Genomic DNA, 20,435 nt, shown 5'->3' with positions numbered 1-20,435 from the left:
TCAAAAAATGGGTGGAAGGGATGCCTGGGTGGCTCAGTTGGTTGGACGAATGCCTTCGGCTCAGGATCCCAGAGTCCCAGGATCGAGTCCTGCATTGGGCTCCCAGATCCATGGGGAGACTGCTTCTCCCTCTGACCTTCTCCTTGCTCATGCTTTTTCTTACTGTCTTTCTCTAAAATAAATAAATAAAATCTTAACAAGAAAAAAAAGAAGAAGAAGAAGAAGAAGAAATGGACAGAAGACATAAATAGACATTTCTGCAAACAAGACATCCAGATGCCCAAAAGGCGCATGAAAATGTACTCAACATCACTCAGCATCAGAGAAACACAAATGAAAACCGCAATGAGATACCACCTCACACCAATCAGAATGGCTAAAATTAACAAGTCGGGAAATGATATATGTTGGCAACAATGTGAAGAAAGGGGAACCCTCCTACACTGTTAGTGGGAATGCAAGCTGGTGCAGCCACTCTGGAAAACAGCATGGAGGTTCCTCAAAAATTTCAAACTAAAGCTACCCTACAACCCAACAATCGCATTACTGGGTATTTACCCTAAAGATACAAATGTAGTGATCTGAAGGGGCACGTGCACCTGAATGTTTATAGCAGCAGTGTCCACAATAGCCAAACTATGGAAAGAACCTAGATGTCCATCAACAGATGAATGGATAAAGAAGTGATACACACACACACACACTCACACACACACACAATGGAATACTATGCAGCCATCAAAAGAAATGAAATCTTGTCATTTGCAATGATGTGGATAGAACTAGAGGGTATTATGCTGAGCAAAATAAGTCAATCAGAAAAGACAATTATCGGGTGCCTGGGTGGCTCAGTGGGTTAAGCCGCTGCCTTCGGCTCAGGTCATGATCTCAGGGTCCTGGGATGGAGGCCCGCATCGGGCTCTCTGCTCAGCGGGGAGCCTGCTTCCCTCTCTCTCTCTCTGCCTGCCTCTCCATCTACTTGTGATTTCTCTCTGTCAAGTAAATAAATAAAATCTTAAAAAAAAAAAAAGAAAAGAAAAGACAATTATCATATGATCTCCCTGATATGAGGAATTTGAGAAGCAAATTGGTGATATGGGGGATAGGGAAAGAAAAAATGAAACAAGATGGGATCAGGAGGGAGACAAACCATAAGAGGCTCTTAATCTCACAAACAAACTGAGGGTTGATGCTGGGAGAGGGGTTTGGAGAGGGTGGCTGGGTTATGGACATTGGGAAGGGTATGTGAAATGGTGAATGCTGTGAAATGTGTAAGCCTGATGATTTGAAATGGGGCAAATGTTAATAATACATTATTATATGTTAAGTAGACATGTTATATGTTAATAAAAATATGTTAATAAAAATTGTTAACAAAAATAATGTTTTTATATATGTTAATAAAAATAATTAATAAAAAATTAAAAAAATAAAAACAAAAGGCATCCTTTCTACTCCAGGTTCTTCCTATTTCTGGATGACTCATTTTCTGTGTGAACAATCTTGTCAACACCTTGACTTCTCCATTTATAACTTCTTCATCTCTGGGAAAAGTTTTTATTTTTCTTCCACTTCCACTACATGCATTCATGACCACACCTTAAACATTACCATCACCCACTGAACTGTTTCATTTGGTCCAACCATCTTAATTCTCCAATTATTTTATCCCAGTAAGTTACACCTTTTCTTTACATAACTAAGGCTTTCCATCTCATTATTTCTCTACATTGTCCTCCCTACCCTTCACTTTCCTTTCTCATCTAACTTTGTGGACATTTTTCTCAAATTCATATTTGCCAACATCCAAAATTCCATTGTGTATTCTAAATTTAAGGAGACTAATTAGGAGTTTATTGCAACAATCTAACAGTAATGGAAGATAAAACACTTTTAAAGATACAATTTTATTTTTTTTTTATTTTTTTTTAAAGATTTTATTTATTTATTTGTCAGGCATAGAGGGAGAGCGAGCGAGTGAGCACAGGCAGACAGAGAGGCAGGCAGAGGCAGAGGGAGAAGCAGGCTCCCTGCCGAGCAAGGAGCCCGATGCGGGACTCGATTCCAGGACGCTGGGATCATGCCCTGAGCCAAAGGCAGCCGCTTAACCAACTGAGCCACCCAGGCGTCCCAAAGATACAATTTTATAAATTCAATGACTGTTTGAATAAATGTTATGAATGGCAATATTGTATCCAAAAAACTAAAATTCACAGTGATCTTCATTTTCCCTTCCTATGTTCCCATGCTCTAATCATGGAGAATTTTCATTTTCATCCCTATGTTATCCCTGCCTCCACCATTCAACCACCCAACTTGACATAGCTAAATTCTTATTCATATTTTAAGTTTCAGATTTTAGATAATGACATTTTCCTGACCTTGAAAAATGAATAACATGCTCTTGAATATGCTGTACTGAACCTTGTAGTCTCCTATCAGAATAATGATAAGGCTCTATTGTAAACTTTTTTTCCCTCCACAGAATTGTAAATTTCCTAAAGGCAAAAATTTTGCTTAACTTTGTCTACTTGTTGGTCTCTTGGGTAATAGTACCATGTCTAGCACAGAGAAATCATACAATAAAATTTTATTAAGTGAATAAATAAGTAGATTAATTGATTCATCAGCATTAGCTCCGTATTAGATTAATAAATAAAAAGCCAACAGAACCCCTTTGATAAGAAAGAAATTTAAGATTTTAAGGTAAGAAATCTGCTTTGAAAGCCTTAGTTAATGGTTTAAAAAAAAAAAAAGGTATGAGATCCATCCTTCAAAGATTCCATTTCCACTAGTTTTCCTGGCTGGTCTGATAAGCACATGGCAAACCCCATGATACCACATTCAAATACTGAAACTCCCCCTAGTGGGCGTGGTGAAGCACCCCCCTACTTGGCCATCTCCCACCTGTGTCTTTTGGTTTCCTTCAGGGTATCTGAAAGCTGCAGTCCTTCTATTTGTGTACGGAATGAATTATATGCAAAAGGCTTGTGAGTCTTTTGAGTTTAAAGTATGTAACTTAATAAGGTATTTTAGCCACGTGAAATATCTAAAATTCACTTACACTAATCATTTGGTGTCATATGTCCACAAAATTTAAACACCTTGCACACATTTTACTTTATTCTATCTAATTCATTACATAAATGGACACAGTTCCTAAGGATATCAAATTCTTCTAGAGTAAGCATTTTTGTTTGTTCTGATTTAATGGCACAAAATCTGAACTACAGTATCTTTTTATTGTTATGGTAGGTTTCATTTTTATTTAGTTAGTGAAAATGAATTTGTCTTTTTAATACACCTTGATTTATACTCTGAAATAAAGTGTCCTAATCTGACTAGCAACAAATGTCTGCTTGTTTGTTTCTAATACTAAGGTGGTAGGATTATAGAGCAGCAAATGTTTGTTTACAGTGAGAAGATTGATTTGGAAACATAAACAGTAGAATGTAAATCAATCATGCATTCAATTGTATATAACTAATAGTGTTCATGGGGACAAAAATATAAATGCTGACTTCTGTGTAAAGTAAATGCAATTATTATAAATTGTATAAAGAGATGAATTTATTTCTTATAAGATATAAGCAGTGTATACATTTGAGATGACCTTGATCAGCAGCAAAAGAATTATTGAACAAGCAAAGTCAAATGTTATAGAAAGAATAGTGGCCAAGAGTCCACAATCTGTGATATAATTTAAGTCCTTCATATTCACTATTTTAGATGAGGTTCTTCCAGAACTACCCTTGAACTGAAGATTTGCCTCGGTTTTCTAACAATGCGCATTAACAGAAAACACAGACAGAGGAACCAAATGATGAGTAATGATGAGTTCCCAGTAGAAACCAGAAAAGGGAGTTGGGGAAGCAGGACAGGAAAGCAAGAGCTGGGTGAGGGTGAAATAAGCAAGGTTTTAGCCTTAAGTGCAAAATGTAAGGGTATGCCATGAAATGCATTAATCAAGATCAATGATATTAAAGGAAAAGATACTATAGGATATTAAGGAAAGATACTATAGATATTAAGGAAAGATACTATAGCTTCTCAAAGCAAAGGAAATAATCAAACAACCCTAAAAGGCAACCTAATGAACAGGGAGAGGATATTTGCATATGACATACCTGATAAAGGGTTAGTATCTAAAATCTGTAAAGAATTTAGCAAAAACTCAACACCCCAAAAAACAAATAATCCAGTTAAGAAATGGGAAGAAGGAATGAATAGACCAGAGAAGACCTACAAATGGTTAACAGACACATGAAAAGATGCTCAACATGATTCGTCATCAGGGAAATACAAATCAAACTAACAATGAGATGTCACTTCTCAACCTATTAGGATGGCTAAAACTAACAAGACAGGAAACAACAGATGTTGGTGAGGAGGTAGAGAAGGGGGAACCCTCATACATTGTTGGTGGGAATGCAAACTGGTGAAGCCACTCTGGAAAACAATATGGAGGTTCCTCAAAAAGTTAAAAATACAACTACCTTATGATCCAACACTTGCAGTCCTAGGTATACAAAAATATACAAAGCATACAAAATATACAAAAGTATACAAAATATACAAAATACTGATTCAAAGGGGTACATGCACCACAATGTTTATAACAGCATCATCAGCAATAACCAAATTATGGAAAGAGCACAAGCATCCATCGACCGATGAATGGAGAAAGATGAAGTGGTATCTATATGTAATGGAATACTATTCCGCCATCAAAAAGAAAGAAATCTTGCCATTTTCAACGACATGGTTGGACCTAGAGTGTATTATGCTAAGCAAAATAAGTCAGTCAGAGAAATACAAATACCATATGATTTCACTGATATGTGCAATTTAGGAAACAAAATAGATGAACATAAGGAGAGAGAAAGAAGATAGAGAGAGAGAGGCAAACCATAAGAGACTCTTAACTACAGGAAAACAAAAGTGAGGGTTGACAGAGGGGAAATAAAGGCAGGGTATGGGCTAAATGGTTGATAGGTATTAAGGAGGACATGTGTTGTGATGAGCACTGGGTATTATGTATAAGTGATGAACCACCCATTTAGTGGCTCCTGAAATCAATATTACACTATATGTCAACTAACTAGAGTTTAAATAAAAACTTAAAAAACAAACAACAACAACAACAACACCTGGCTGGATCAGTCAAGGGAATGTACAACTCTTGGTCTCAGAATTTTGAGTTCGAGCTCCACACTGGGTGTGGAGATTACGTAAAAATAAAATCTTGTGAAAAAAATCAATTATATTCTAACGCCAGATTATACATACATCAAAATTAGTACAAAAAAAAAAAGGCATGATGAACAAAATGTCAATTTTTCAATGAAGGTAGCCTGCTGTGTTGTTCTCTGTTTTATGGCCCTGTTCTATTGTGTAGTAAGAATGGCCATTTCCATCAGCCCGGGGTTTCCAGCCATCCTGTCCAATAACCGTGTTGACAGCTGGGAATTTTATGCAAAGAGATAGAATAACACAGGACTTTGTCTATTGTCATTTCTTAACTGTAAAGCTTACATTAACTTCTACTTGGTTTAAGAAATAGGAGAGTATTTTCATAAGTATACATATGGGTACACAGTTTTCCTTTTGCCGCAGACCTCAAGATGGTTCAGCATAGTACTACAAGGAAAAAAAAAGAAGCTAAAGAGTATGGATTTTAGGTAAACTCTCAGTCTCACTAATCTCTTGAAGGAAAAACTGAAATATAAATTACACATTAAAGTCTGTCCATCTTGAGATAAAAGGGCTGAGATTGTATCCCCCACGCCAGCAAAGCACTGGCAATGGGCCAGCTCCAGTGGAGTAGGACAAAGATTCCCAAGCACTTCAGGTTTTCCATACAGATACCCAAAGACAAGCCTCTCCAGAAGGTTGCAGTTGCAAGTCTTAACAGCAAGAAACACCCAGATACTGTGGGAGTTAAAAACAACAACAACAACAAAAAAAAAAAAAAAAAGAAAGAAAGGAAGGAAGAAAGAAAGAAAGAAAGAAAGGAAGAAAGAAAGAAAATCTAGTTGCGGCAATAATTAAAATTTTTTAGGTGCCCACTAAACCTGTCTTGTGACCATCAGCAAGACACTTAAACTTCCTATAGGTAATTCCAATCTTGATCACCTCATAGGTTTGGTATAAATAACAAACATAAGGAAGTAGATTAACTCACCATTCTGATTCAGTTATTTAAAAATGTGGCTTAATAAAGGACAGACTTAGGAGCCAGCACATGAGCCTAAAAGTGTTCTGAGTTATGAAACAATATTACATATCACACACAGTGAAACACACACAATATTCATAACAGTGACTCTCATTTTCTTTCTGAGATCCTAGTTCTTATTACATTGAATCAATATTATATAATTTAGTTGTATGGTTTCCAAGCTCTTGCATAATAAGAATAAACAAATAAGAAGAGGAAAAATAGATTGTTCCAGATAGATCTGCAGAGAAACAGACAGCTTGTATGGACAGAAATGCAATGTGACCATCTGCCAGAAAAGTGTGAATTGCAAAAATGATAAAAATCATATAAATGACCCCAAGTATCAAATCAATTTGTAGTCACTTAGTATAGATATACATATGCAAACACATGTGTATTCATCATCTGCTTTATTTCAAAAAACATATTTCATTAAACTTGCAAGAAATTATTTAAAATGACATAGAATATACTAAAGAAAGGAAGAATAAGAGAATTGTCCAGCCAGGGGCATATCAGGGAATGTGGTTTGTACAGTAATCAGAACTGAGTGATTTTTCCAATCATGTCTTCCCGCACTGTGCCACTGTGCTAACAGATCACCTGGCCACGTTCCCCATTACCAGATCTAGCCCAGTACAAGCTTCTGGGACCTGAACTGAGAGATGCGTACCATATTCATTCCAATAGAGGGTGACGTTTTATTGTGGCAAAAAGCAATAGAAGCTGTGGGTTGTGCTTGTGATAGTTTGCTTCAGTAATAACCGGTAATTATGAAACTGCTTTAGATAATGGAGCAGACACTGAACAAAACATTGTATATCTACAGGAGAAAAAAAAATCCTGCTTTATGGGGACCCAGGGTTTTGTTTTATTTTGTTTTCTTTTCATCTATTCAAGACCTCTCAGGATTATTTAACTTAAGGAAAGGTTAAACTGCAAGTGGATAGAGTCTTAATCAAACCTCCCCGTTTAAACATCAGGCAACTTGTTTTTTTGCCATTTGATCTGGTAGGCATTACGGGACTGTTACTATTTTGGAGAGATAAGCAATAGAAATCAATTCCAGCTATCAGATGCAAAAGGGGAATTCATTTTAGAGATTTAGAGACCCTGGGGTCACTCACAAAATTAAAAAAAAGAAGAAGAAAAACAGCTGACATTCACAAAAAAAGTTAAGAGGGCAATCTGGAAGATCCACACAGTAGGAAGTAATTCATGTTATTTGGTTTCCATGACTATGATAAATCATTTTTTACCTAATCATTCTTCCCATGTATGGCTAGGGTCTTCAGAAACCTTGACAGACAGCTCTATAAAGACTGGAGAGAAGGAGAATGAGGTACGAGCTAGAAAGGAAACCAAAGTGTGATAACCTGAGAGAAAAGGAAGTTGAGATGGTGTTGTATAAACCTGAAACAAAAGTAAAAAGAAACATAAAAGCAAAAATGTTTCAAATAAGTCTCTCAAAGTCTCATATGCTTGTTGGTGAGATAGCAGTCATATGCCGTCCAGAGCAGAGGAATTTCTGAACAAAGTCCAATAACATCATGTCAGAACCAGGGGTAAGACCATAGTGAAAGGTAAGCAACTCCGAAGCTATTCTGAGAGCTCAGCAGCAATTTGAATTCCATTTTCTTGTCAACAATAGCATAAGAGTCACATCAGTTATCTACATCACGCCATATAGAAACTGATGTTAATACATACTGTTTGAGTCATCAAAATACTTTTTTAAGTACCGGAATATGTGCTGCCTATTAGAGTGATTTCTATTCAAAATAATTATTTTGGATATTACTTAAAATAATTACGGCCTCCTATATTTGGAAAATTTTGTGATCCAAGGAATGTTTTCCCCCAGAGTTACAAATACCGGAGCAAATCATTATATTATTGGCACAGCATGTGTACCATATGGAAAAATTGCTATGTCAAAACTGCATAGATGATCTATAAAAATATTAGGGATTGATAGCATTATCCTGCTACACAACATTTAAATTCAATGTTTAGAAGTCAATGTACCCCTAGTAGCCTATATTTATTGATTTTCTAATAAATTCATACAGTAAAATATTTAAAACTGATCTAAATGCCAATAGCTTTTGTTGCATACTAAAATTAAAAACCTGTTTCCTCCGCAAAGGAAAAAGGAAAAAGAAACTTTGCAGGTGTATCAGACATTCCACAGTGCTATGTCTAATAGACTGTCAATTTCAGGACACTTCTATATACTAACTATATAAGTATAGGCAAATAATTGATGCAACACTGTTTATTTGAGCAGCAGCTTAATTTACTTACCAACAAGTTAGCAGCATACACTTCCCTCCTGCCCCTTCCTGCCTTAGCTCTCTTAGGGTCTCTCCATATATTAGCTGATCAGTGTGATTTCCAGGTATTTTGACAGCATGTCAAGGATTCAATTATATAATTTGAGTTGAGGACAAACTCTGTGTGTGTGTGTGTGTGTGAATGACACAGTTCAATTAATTAAAATAGTTTGTACGTTTTTCCTGTATTTTTTTTTTTTTTTTACTACTTGTTTTCCCATTCATTAAGTGGCTCGTGGCACCCAAAAGCTCGTTTGGGTAGACCTGAGGACAGAGTTCCTCTTCTCTTTCCTGGGAAAACACAAGCATGTGAAATCCTCTTCTAACCGCTGTTGTAAAGCAGTACATTAAAAATGCAGGGGCTTTGTTCCCATCCCTTTTGATTCAGTAGGTCATTAGGTCATTTTGATGGACACCAACATTTTAAGAAATCACCTATTCATAGCACAGAAAAATCCAATTGCTACTTCCAGGTAGGAAACCTTTCAACATCAACAGAAATTGACTAACACAAAATCATATCTGCCAGAAAAATGATCTGTGATACTGTCATAACATCTCTCTCTAGTATTTTGCGGAATGACCCACAAGCACCTCAAAACACCATAAATAGGGAGGTTTTCAACATGACTTCCACAATACCAGAAAACTTGCCCTATTTCTGCATTTTTTTCCTCCCTGCATGCATGTTCTATCTTCTTAAATACCCTGAAAAGACACTTGTTCAATTTATTACCCTGACCAAGCCTCCCCATATTTTTATTCTGCACTTAAGCAGGATGCCTTAAGCATAATGTATCTTATCCATGCCAGATCAAACAAATGTCAGCCTAAAGGAAAAGCCAACTACTTGCCTCTCTGCAGAGTTGCAAGAGAACCAATCAGCATGTAATCTGTCGATACTCAACTAAATTTAGACCTAAGCAGCCCAACTAGTGGCCCTCGCTGCTCTTATTCCCATTGATTCAAGGTGTTTAAGATCTATAATCGATTAGGAACAAATTACTTGAGAATAATTTCAAGATGAAATTTTCTAGAAAGTATTTCAATATGTGTTCATGAGTGTACTATCAGATAAAAATAACTTTCTTGCTTCTATTTACAAGGAGACTTCTACTCACCTACTAAGAATTTATTTCCTGCCAATTTCACTCCAGGTCTTGTTGTTCAGTCCTTTACTCATCAATTAAATAATTCGTCAATGATCTAATATTGCAGGGCACTGGACTGGTATTTGAAGTTTGGGAGAAAAAAGGAAAGACACTCTGTCCATTAGGGCTACAAACATTAGTACAAAGACTAAGCAGGTAAAGATGGCAATATATTATGATAAATGTTCCAACAGTATTGTGTTCAAATTCCTATGAGGACATAGAAGAAGGTCATTTTGCTCAAACCAAGGAAAATAAGAAAGGAATTCTGCAAAACAGAAAAAAAAATCATCTGAAGTTTGGTTTGAAGCCTATTCTGGAGTTTTTCAGGCAAAGGTGAGAACAGAAGTGAGAGAGCAAATGTCAGGAAAGGGGAGCAGCTGTAACTGGTAGAAATGCACAGATTTTTCAAATATATTTTGAAGGAAATATATAGACATTGGGGAACTTTAAGTAGGAGAGTTTAATGATCAGAATTGTATTTCAGAAAGATTACTCTAAGTCCTCAGTGCAGAGTGAACTGGATGGAACTGAGGGTATGGAGGGCTGAGGGCATGCATTAAGTCTGTGAGGAGAGTCGCCGGAAGACACTGAATGGGAGATATTAAGAAAACAGAAAAAAGGGAAAGGTGAGAGAAATGGAGAAATCAGGCATAACTTCTAGGTCTCTGCTTTTTCTGGGGCTAGGAAACTATGATTCGAATATCTAGACTTCAGTCAAAAAAGTAAGAAAAGACAAGAAAAACAATAAAATAAGGAGAAATAATTGAAATATTATTATCACTATAACACATTTCATGTGACTACTTAAAACTGATCTTGGTTTTACCTTGAAAACCAGTCTGGTCATCAGTAAAGCTAGGTAGATATTTAATAATATTGATGAAGGAGGGTCTACCATGATTTTCTAAGCTCAGAACCAACAATGAATCCATTAAACAATATTAAGACCCCAAAAGGTCTTCCTCATTCTCCATAAATGAATTATGAATAAAACAAAACCAAAAGCTGTTTAAGAGATAACAAGAATTAAAGAATTTGCAGCAGATGGTACCAGCTGTGCACATTTAATTCCAGCTCAAACAATCTGCCAAACAGTTAGACAGAACTGCTTTTGCATGGGAAATTGGAGTGTTTCAGAGCCAACGAAGAAATAGGGGAGTAGTCTTTCTGGCATTAGTTTCAAACCTTTTATTATAATTAATGTTAGTGGACAAAGCTTCTTTCTTTGTACTATGTGCATTTCCTCTCTTTCTCTCTCTGGCATATATACGCATACACACATACACACATGCACGAACCAATGTTTCCATCAATTAAACAGTAAGTTAAACCCAGAGAGTTGTCTAAATATTGTATACCAGGCATTTGGCAAATATATATTAAGTGTATAGTGGAGAAAGGGTTTATTGTAGACATTTTAAAGGTACATTTTAAATCCTAGCATGTTTTAATGTATTTGTAAAGACATTTACTGTAAATAACAAAGCAAAAGGAAAAGAAAGCAGTAATAAATGTCACAAGATAATCTATAGACTTAAAAAAAAAAAAAAACCAGTTCCTCGGGGCGCCTGGGTGGCTCAGTGGGTTAAGCCGCTGCTTTCGGCTCAGGTCATGATCTCAGGGTCCTGGGATCGAGTCCCGCATTGGGCTCTCTGCTCGGCAGGGAGCCTGCTTCCTCCTCTCTCTCTCTGCCTGCCTCTCCATCTACTTGTGATTTCTCTCTGTCAAATAAATAAATAAAATCTTTAAAAAAAAAAAAAAAAACAGAGAGAGAGAGAAATGCTGAAAGTCCATTGAAATGGACAAATGCCTGGAGGCAAGTATTAAAGGCCAAGAGAGCAACATTGTAGATACAAAAAGATTTTCTGGGTGCATTGATCAAATAAAAAAAAAATTAATAGAATGGACTCAGTAGATTGAGAAAATATCCATGAATGAGTTTGTCTGTGAGATGAAAGACCATCAGTTTACCCTGCAGATAATAATGGAGAGTCATGAAGCAGGTTTGAGAGGGTAAAAGCCATGATGAAATGATTACACTCAGTTTCTGACAGAATAGAGTAGAAGCTACAAACCTGAAGACAGGGTAACTGGGAGGTCCCCGTAACAAGGCATGCATGAGCTAACTACTACCCAGCTCAGATGATGGCTGTAGATAAATGGATAGGGTCACCGCAGAGTCTAATGTACAGGCCACATTTTTCGGATACTAGTATTTGAGTCCACCACAAACTAAGAAAGAAAGAGGTGTAAAAATGAGTGTTTGACTCTGAGTCGTTGGGATGAAAAAGGCAATGATTACAGAGAAGTTCAATCTGAAGAAGCAAATTTGGGGAGGAAGGAGTGTACGGAAGAGGATAAGCACAACGTTGAGTCTGAGATGTTAAGAGAAGAAAATGGACCCGGCTAGGGCTCTCAAGCTGGGGCTTGAGAGCTCTAGATCAGGCACAGATTGATATAAAACTCATTCTAAAGCAGGTGATAGCCATAAGAATACATACATATTTTGAAATAAAGGAGCATTAATGAAATCTTTGAGAGGTCTCAACATGTTCCAGTGTGAAATGCTCCCATTTAGGATGGAGATGACAAGAGCCCCTGGGGAGACGGAAGGAAGAGGAAAGATAACAGTTCCCAGAGATCGAACTGAAATTCAGGAATCAGGTTCAGAAGACAGATGTTATCGGGAGCTTCGTTTACTACATGTATTAGTTTCCTAGCCCTGCCATAACAAATTACTGGAAACTTGCCTTAAAACAATAGAAATTTATGCTCCCACAGTTTGGAATCAAGATGTCAGCAGGATGGATTCCTTCTGGAGGCTCTAGCTCTAGGGAGACTTCATTGCGTGCCTCTCTCCTAGTCGCTGGTGATTGTCAGCACTCTAGCATTCCTTGTACATACATCATGTGAGTTTCCTTTTTCATATTGACTTCTCTGTGTCCTTGGGCTTCAAGTCTCTCTCTTTCTTTTTTAAAGACACTTGCCATGCATTAAGGGTCCACCTTAAATCTAGGATAATCTCATCTCAAGATCCTTAGACACTCCTGCAAAGTCTTTAATGTTTTTAAAAATAGAAACTGAGGGTTTGGGAACGGGAGGATGGTGGGAGGTTGGGTGAGCCTGGTGGTGGGTATTATAGAGGGCATGTATTGCACAAATCCACAAATGAATTCTGGAACACTGAAAAGAAATTTAAAAAAATATTAACAAGGGTTATATTCACAGGTTCTGGGGCTTAGGACCTGGAAATATCTGGGGGCGGGGGAGTTTACTATTCCACACATTAAATGAAAAGGTTTAGAGTGATAAGTGATAAGTGATAAGTTAAGTTAAGTTAACTTAAGATAATAAGTGATAAGTTAAGTTATATTATCACACCTCTTGAGGGAGTTAACAAAAACTCTGAGGTAAATAGTTATTCCCATTTTATAGATGGAAAAATTAAAGCTCCTTCTATTATTAAAAAGTTATAGCATTCTTACCTAAAGGCATCTTTAAGCCCAGTTTGTTTATCTTAATGGCCTTACTGCATGTTGTTCCAGACTTAGTAAAGCATTTACTTAATTGTTTTTCCTTTGGAAAGGAAGAATTTATGTTCACTCATCATATTCTTTCTTCCCACCTTCTGCTAATTACTGAAAGCCAGAAATAGACTTATTTAGTGTTATTGCTATTGTTCGTTTTTTTTTTCTTTTGTCATTATTGTTGTTTACTTTGACAGTGTTTTGATTGTCTGTGTTTTAATTTAGGAAAGGGCAAAGCTAATTGGGAAAAATAAGGATCAATGCTCTTTTCCTGTCTGAAGAACACCCTAAAAAATTAAAATGGACAAACTGACGATCACATTACAATTGTTAAATAGCTTAATTTCCTAAGAGATGCTGCTGCTATTGTATCCAAATAGAAGTTTTAGGACATGCCAAAGATTCAGGGTTTATGCAAGCCTACTCCAGACATGTGAAATCTCCCAAAATTCAAATTGGTATTCATAGATTGGATAAAGATATGAATTCTCTGTGCATTTGCAAATATAGCATTTCCTCATAGTGTTACTGTAAGTAACCACAGACAAAAATATTCTAGATCCAACTACAGATTTATATTATATGTGAATTAATATTACATTATATATTAATTGATATTAATTTTATATATTATATATTTTCTTTATTATATGTTTATTTATATCCATTACATAATTTAATAATTATTGAACCTTATGTAGTATATTTATAATAAATGCCTGATGATCCCAATCAACTTAAAAGGTTAAATTGATTCATTTTATAAACCACTGCATACAAAATAACAAAACAAATTGATTTGCTTATTCAATCAAACAACCTATTGATTAAGTTGTTTAAAAATGTGCCACTGGAGGTTTATTTGAACTGACCAATCATTACGATCTGCTAAAGAAAAAAAAAATGTAGGAAATATTGGCAAGAGTTCTTATTGTCTTCCCATTCCCGCTTATCCCTGCTAATTTCATTCACCTTTCTGGCCTCATCTCTCTTGTCTTTTCTAAAAGCATCAGGTAACCTAAGTAAATCTTAAAGATACTTATAGTTTTTCTAGCTTGTAATATTTCTGGAAAACAATAGATCCACCAAGATTTTTCCTGTCAAATATCCCCAGACGATTCTTGAATGGTTCAAATGTATCTGCCTTACTTGAGGTTTTCTCCAATTCTCCCAACCATAAATAATCTCCCACTATATTGGCATTTTACACACCTCTCTTAACATGGCTATACTACATTGATATTCACTGGTGCTATTTGAGAATATATTCTAGCCCTTCTGTTACATTGTAAGCTCCTTGTATCATAATATGTAATCCTTGTTTTCTGTGTCCTTGCAATAGGAACTCAAAATGATTTCTTAAGTAAATGACTGAACACACAGATGAAAATGATACTTGCTACACAAAAAGGGAAGATGAAATTGATCCCTGTCCAGATGGGACAGATATTTGTACTTACAATCCAAATTGGATTATGTGTAGCCAAACCAAAATTAGCTGCATTGATTTTCTTTTCTTTGGTGGCCAAAATGATCTTTTTAAGTCAAGGTCACAGTTATCTTCCTTTGAAGAATGGATGCTTATATTGTTTGGCTTCCTGCACTCTTATTCTGGGAAATATTTCAACATTTGTTAATTTTAGATAAATTTGAAAAACCAATGAAATAACAGTATTGTTAGTGATCACTTGGGAAGTTTAAGCTTTGGATCAGAATATGTAGTCATGAATTTTCATACTCTTTTTTTTTTTTTAAGTAGGCTCCATATCCAAATTGGGGCTTCAACTCAGGACCCTAAGATTAATAGTTAAATGCTCTACCAACAGCCAGCCAGGCACCAGAAATATTCATACTCTTATGGTACAGATACAAGCATATATATATATATATATATATATATATATATATATATATTACAGACTTCAAATTTGTGAAACACTCAACAGTATTATTATGAATGGTTCCTCTAATTTAAAATATCAATATTTAGAAGAAAATAACCTCATAATTATATTTACAAAAAATTAATGAATTCCGCTTTATCACCAGCAAAATCACTTTACTATCTTGTGAAAGGGAATTCCAGGCACAGGTGATATGTACTTGCCTTCTACCTGTGGGCTGTATTTTTGCTTAGCTAGGGTTTCTAGGATTCTGATTAAATATAACTTAAAAACAAATAATGCAGAATGTCTGGGAGGCTCAGTCAGTTAAGCTACTGACTCTGGATTTATGGCATGGATGGTGGTCTCAGGGTCATGGAATCAATCCCGAGACATTCTGAGAACCCCCTCCAACCTGGGCATGGAGACTGCTTGAGATTCTCAATCCCTCCTCCTCTCCCCCTCCTTCCTCACTCCCTTTCTCTCTAAGTAAATACGTAAATATGGAAATAGATAAAATAAAAATAAAAACAAATATTGCACCTTTCCCGAATTAACTTTCAGTTGTAAAACTCTTTACTGCTAGTTTAGATTTCTCGGCAAAATTCCATAATACAGATGCTTAAGTAGACAAATGAAGCAAAATATGAAGAAGGTCTCATACATGCTACCTACTCTATAACAGACTAAAAACCTACAAAATAAAATGTATTAAAATGAGGGTTTACTGTACTTTGAATATTTGAAAATATGTATTTACCTCGAGAAATTATGATGAATTTTGAAGATTAACAGAGAATATGTGGATGATAATAAAGTAGAATACTAAATTTCTAAGAGATAATAATGAACTTATTGGCAGAGGACTTCAGGGTATGAAATCAAATACGCATTGCATTATGATAGCAATTTATAGATTTTGTATTTTTTGAATTATACACTTTTGATTTATGTTCTCTAAATATTTATATACTCTCAAATGCATTGAGGCTGATACCATGTAACTATGAGAGTTAAAGAAATGATGATAAAGGAGATCTGCTACACTGGGAATTGAGATTTATTCAAATCATGTCAGCAAAACAACTTTATTACTTGTGAAAAGAAGAGACCTGGGTTATGCTCATTGTTCAGCAAAGCCTCTTTCTGCTTAACTTTTAATTTCTATTTCTTTATGCAGAAATAAGTTAAGTGATGAAAGGCCCAAGGTTAGCAAAAGAGTGAAATATACCCCAAGACAAACAGAAAGATCTTTAAAGATTCTAAATTCTTTTTTCTCTTAGGTTCACATATCCCTTAGCTATTCATCATGCTTTATTTCTTTCAGGAAAATGAGCTCATAGAGCTTACATTTAACCATCATATATATATATATATATATATATTACAGACTTCAAATTTGTGAATATACCCGAAGACAAATAGATCAATGTAACCACCTATTACATTGCTTTTAGTTGGTAAACACCAGTTAAGAAAATTTGAACATTAATGTTCTAAATTTATTACATATGTGACTCGTTTCAAATGTGATTTTTTTTTTATGGAGTCAAAATATGGTTTATATGGATACACCAACAGATACTACCTTCAGTTTTAAGGGTTTTCCACTGTCTCATTTTTAAAAATTATTATGTGACATAAAAAGTTCAGTCTCTTATCTTCTTTTTTTTTTTTTTTTTAGTCTCTTATCTTCTTAATATGGCTAGAGCTTAAGAGACTGAAATACCTGTTAAGCCTCACTCTTAATGAAACCAAAAGAGGAGTCAGGACATAAGAGGAATGAATGCCTAGGAAGGCACACTTAGTACCCCTTCCATAAGGCTCATCTCCACCTCTCAGGAATACCTCCTGATTAACAGCACGATAGATACTTTAATCTACCTGATAATTTATATCCTTAAATATGATTGTTTAAAGACAAGATAAGTTATCATGAACATTAGATCTCTTTTCTTTTCTCCTCAACCAATTAGGGACTATTGCAAATCAAGGAAAGGTATAAATTTGAATTAGAATCCCCTCATTATCCTAGATTTGGCATTTCAATTCAAATGTTTTATTTCGCAGGGGTTGGGGAGGTCAGATAGGATGAATCTAAGAATGGACATTTGTAGAAGAAATGAGAAAATGAGCTCCTTCTTTTTTCCTACTGTCCTGGTAATGCATTCATTCTATATAAAAAATGCAAACAAACAGGGCTGCTTGAATATTTATAAATCATTAGCATTTTTATTTTACCCTAACTAGTTTTTTCTCCCCACAGAACCACAATTTGAACTTGAGCCTTTTAATTTAAAAAAGAAATGTATCTCTAAAATCAGAGGACATTCCACTCTCACAGACAGGAATATAAACAATGATCCTCACGTAAGCCTGTGTATCTGTGACATGAATTTTAAAAAAACATTTTCTAAATTCCTGACTTTGTCAAAGATATATATATTTCTTCTCAAAATTGAAAGTAACTTCTTTCCAATTCTTTGTTGCTTTTCCTCCATGTATGTACTATGTTTTGGTTACTTTTATGTGATATTACTGCTATGAAACTAAAATAGAACAAATACACATTGAGCACCTGGTTTAATATGACGTGATTTAAAAAAAAAATTTATTTATTTACTTGTCAGAGAGAGCAGGAGCACAAGCAGAGAGAGCAGCATGTAGAGGAAGAAGCAGGCTCCCGCTGAGCATGGAGCCCTATGTGGGACTCAAATCCCAGGACCCTGGGATCATGACCTGAGCCGAAGGCAGACGCCTAACCGACTGAGCCACCCAGCTGTCCCCATATGATGTGATTTTTTTTTAAAGATTTATTTATTTATTTATTTGACAGAGAGAAATCACAAGTAGACAGAGAGGCAGCCAGAGAGAGAGAGAGAGAGGGAAGCAGGCTCCCCGCTGAGCAGAGAGCCCGATGCGGGACTCGATGCCCCTGATGTGATTTTTTGAAAAGGTGTTTATTTTCTCCCTTTTAAGTAACAGCTAAACCTCGTTTTAAGATCGAACTTAATTTTATTCCACAAGTATTGGGGGGAACTGAAAAAGAATGCGAATCTGGCACTTCCAGTTTGAAGAATACATCTCTTTCTGATCGAAACACTTCTTAAAAGCTGTCAAGGGTACTTAATCATTTTGATCGGCTTGATGATCCTTGCCAAGTCACTTCCTTCCTTAATGTGTGTGTGAGAAGATCAATAGGCTGCAAGAAGTAAAAAAATAATATGAAAGGGGATTGGGGTAGTGGTAGTAATTAGCTGACAAGTATAAAATGAAAAAAAAAAAAGATTTTTTATGTGTACATATATATTTTAAAAACTGACCTCCTTAAAAGATTGATCACCTTTAAATTAATTTATAAATCTTTGCTTTTCTATAATTAGACAGGTAAATTCAAATACAAATTTTTTTGGTATTATAATACTTTAAAATAAGCACCTTTGGGTGCTAGCATAAGACAGTGTAAGTGGCCAAGCATACTGATTCAGAAATTGGTCATGATAGGCTCATATTTCATCTTAGTTATATTATATCTGGCAAGGCAAGATAGTTAACTTTGTGTATCAGTTTCTTCACCCATAAAATGAGGACATTTGTAGTACTTGTCTCATCAAGTTGCAATGTGATTGATTAAGATATGCTACGTAAGCATTACACAATGTTGGGCATACAGTAAGCATTTAATGTTTGCTATTATATTAGCTATTTTTGGTCTTCTTTTTCTAACAGTTTTAAGTGAATCTATGTATAACTGTGCTGCATTTCTACAGATTAGGTGAGATAGATGATTTCTTCCTCCCAAATTGAGACACTGTATTTTTCCTTCTGGAGAAATTGAGGGATTTCTCATCCAGAATTTTGGCTGCTAATGTTGTGTTTCTGGAATACCTTTGGAAATGTTCCTTGGAGAGGAGGCTGCTTAGCATGAAAGACAAAAGAGTGATCCAGCACTAAATGTATTGGATTAAGTAACAGTGTTCTTGATGATGAGTCTGAATAAACCACATAATTTTCCCATGCCTTAACTATCTTTGTCATATAAAATATGATTTTCCATGTCTGGGAATCCAGAAAATGCGGGTAGAAAATTGTTCATGATTTGTGGTGAGCTATAAAAGCTAAAAGCTACAGTATTGTTCAATGTATTATGAGTTACCAGATAAATCTTTTAACAACTTCACATTGAAATGATAGACAGGATTCATTTAGGGAAACATAATACTTGAATTATTGGAGCAGCATGTTTGAAAGTAAACATCGGGAATTGATATCTGAGTAGCAATCATGATGGTCCCATTGTGAAAGTTTATTTTTGCACAATAATTCCCGTTAATACTTCTGACTTCTGAGAAATAAAAGTTTTCTGGTTTAAAGTCTTCCTGTCTGAATATATAGCCGTGTGTTCAAATTTATTGCATACACCTAAGATTTTTTTTTTGTTTTAATAAAAAGCATATTCAGTTGAGGTGATTAACCTCTGCACACTTGGTAAGGAGGGTTTTGTCAAGTGTCTTAATTAAGTCAAAGGACCTGTTTGCATCTAACTGCTTGTTCAATCCAGCTAGGCAACAGAGGCAGTCACAGACCCTGACATCTTGACTAAAATCTATGCCAGGGCCACTACCAAGGTGCCTCGGCAAGCTAATGACATTTTTCAGCGTTGATCTTCCCAATCATGGTCTAGTCCCAACCCTGCCACCCACTCCCCTTTGAAATCTGCATATTTGGACAATAAAACAAAGCACTCGTGGGAAGGAACAATATGCTGCCACACTGCCCTTAATGGACCTCCCAGAATTTAATGAGGTCAATTGGGCGTCTTCAGCTTCTGCCTCTTGCTAAGTAAGGCTCCTTACCCAGAAGAGAAATCCCTCTCTAGTATACACACGTCTGAACACATGCATACACATGATATGTACTGCACAAACACATTTGGGAAAACACCCACTTATAAAAAAATCACACCTTCCCGCATCTTCCATAAACACACTCTCTTACCCTTCACAACTGCACACACACACACACACTCCTGGGAGACTCACAGACACACACAAAATGCCACGTACCAGGAGAGCTTAGAATCCTTCCTATGCCGGCAGAATGAGCCCACTCAACACGCACCCCTATAGACACTCACAGGGTGCCCACTTTCCGGAGCAGAATTCCCTCCAGATGGAACAACCTTGCTCCCCCTGAGCAGCAGTTTTGAGTTGAGCCCAGGGATAAAAGCTGACCAGGGTGATCTTGGGGTGCATGGGATAGGAGCCATCATTTGTGGGCAATGTGGAGAGATGCAAACTCAAATTGGCCAG

This window comes from Mustela putorius, unplaced genomic scaffold, assembly GCF_011764305.1.
Source record: "Mustela putorius furo isolate JIRA1106 unplaced genomic scaffold, ASM1176430v1.1 tig00000228_pilon_pilon_pilon, whole genome shotgun sequence".
Classification (NCBI taxonomy): domain Eukaryota; kingdom Metazoa; phylum Chordata; class Mammalia; order Carnivora; family Mustelidae; genus Mustela; species Mustela putorius.
Note: the sequence above shows the minus strand (reverse complement) of the source record.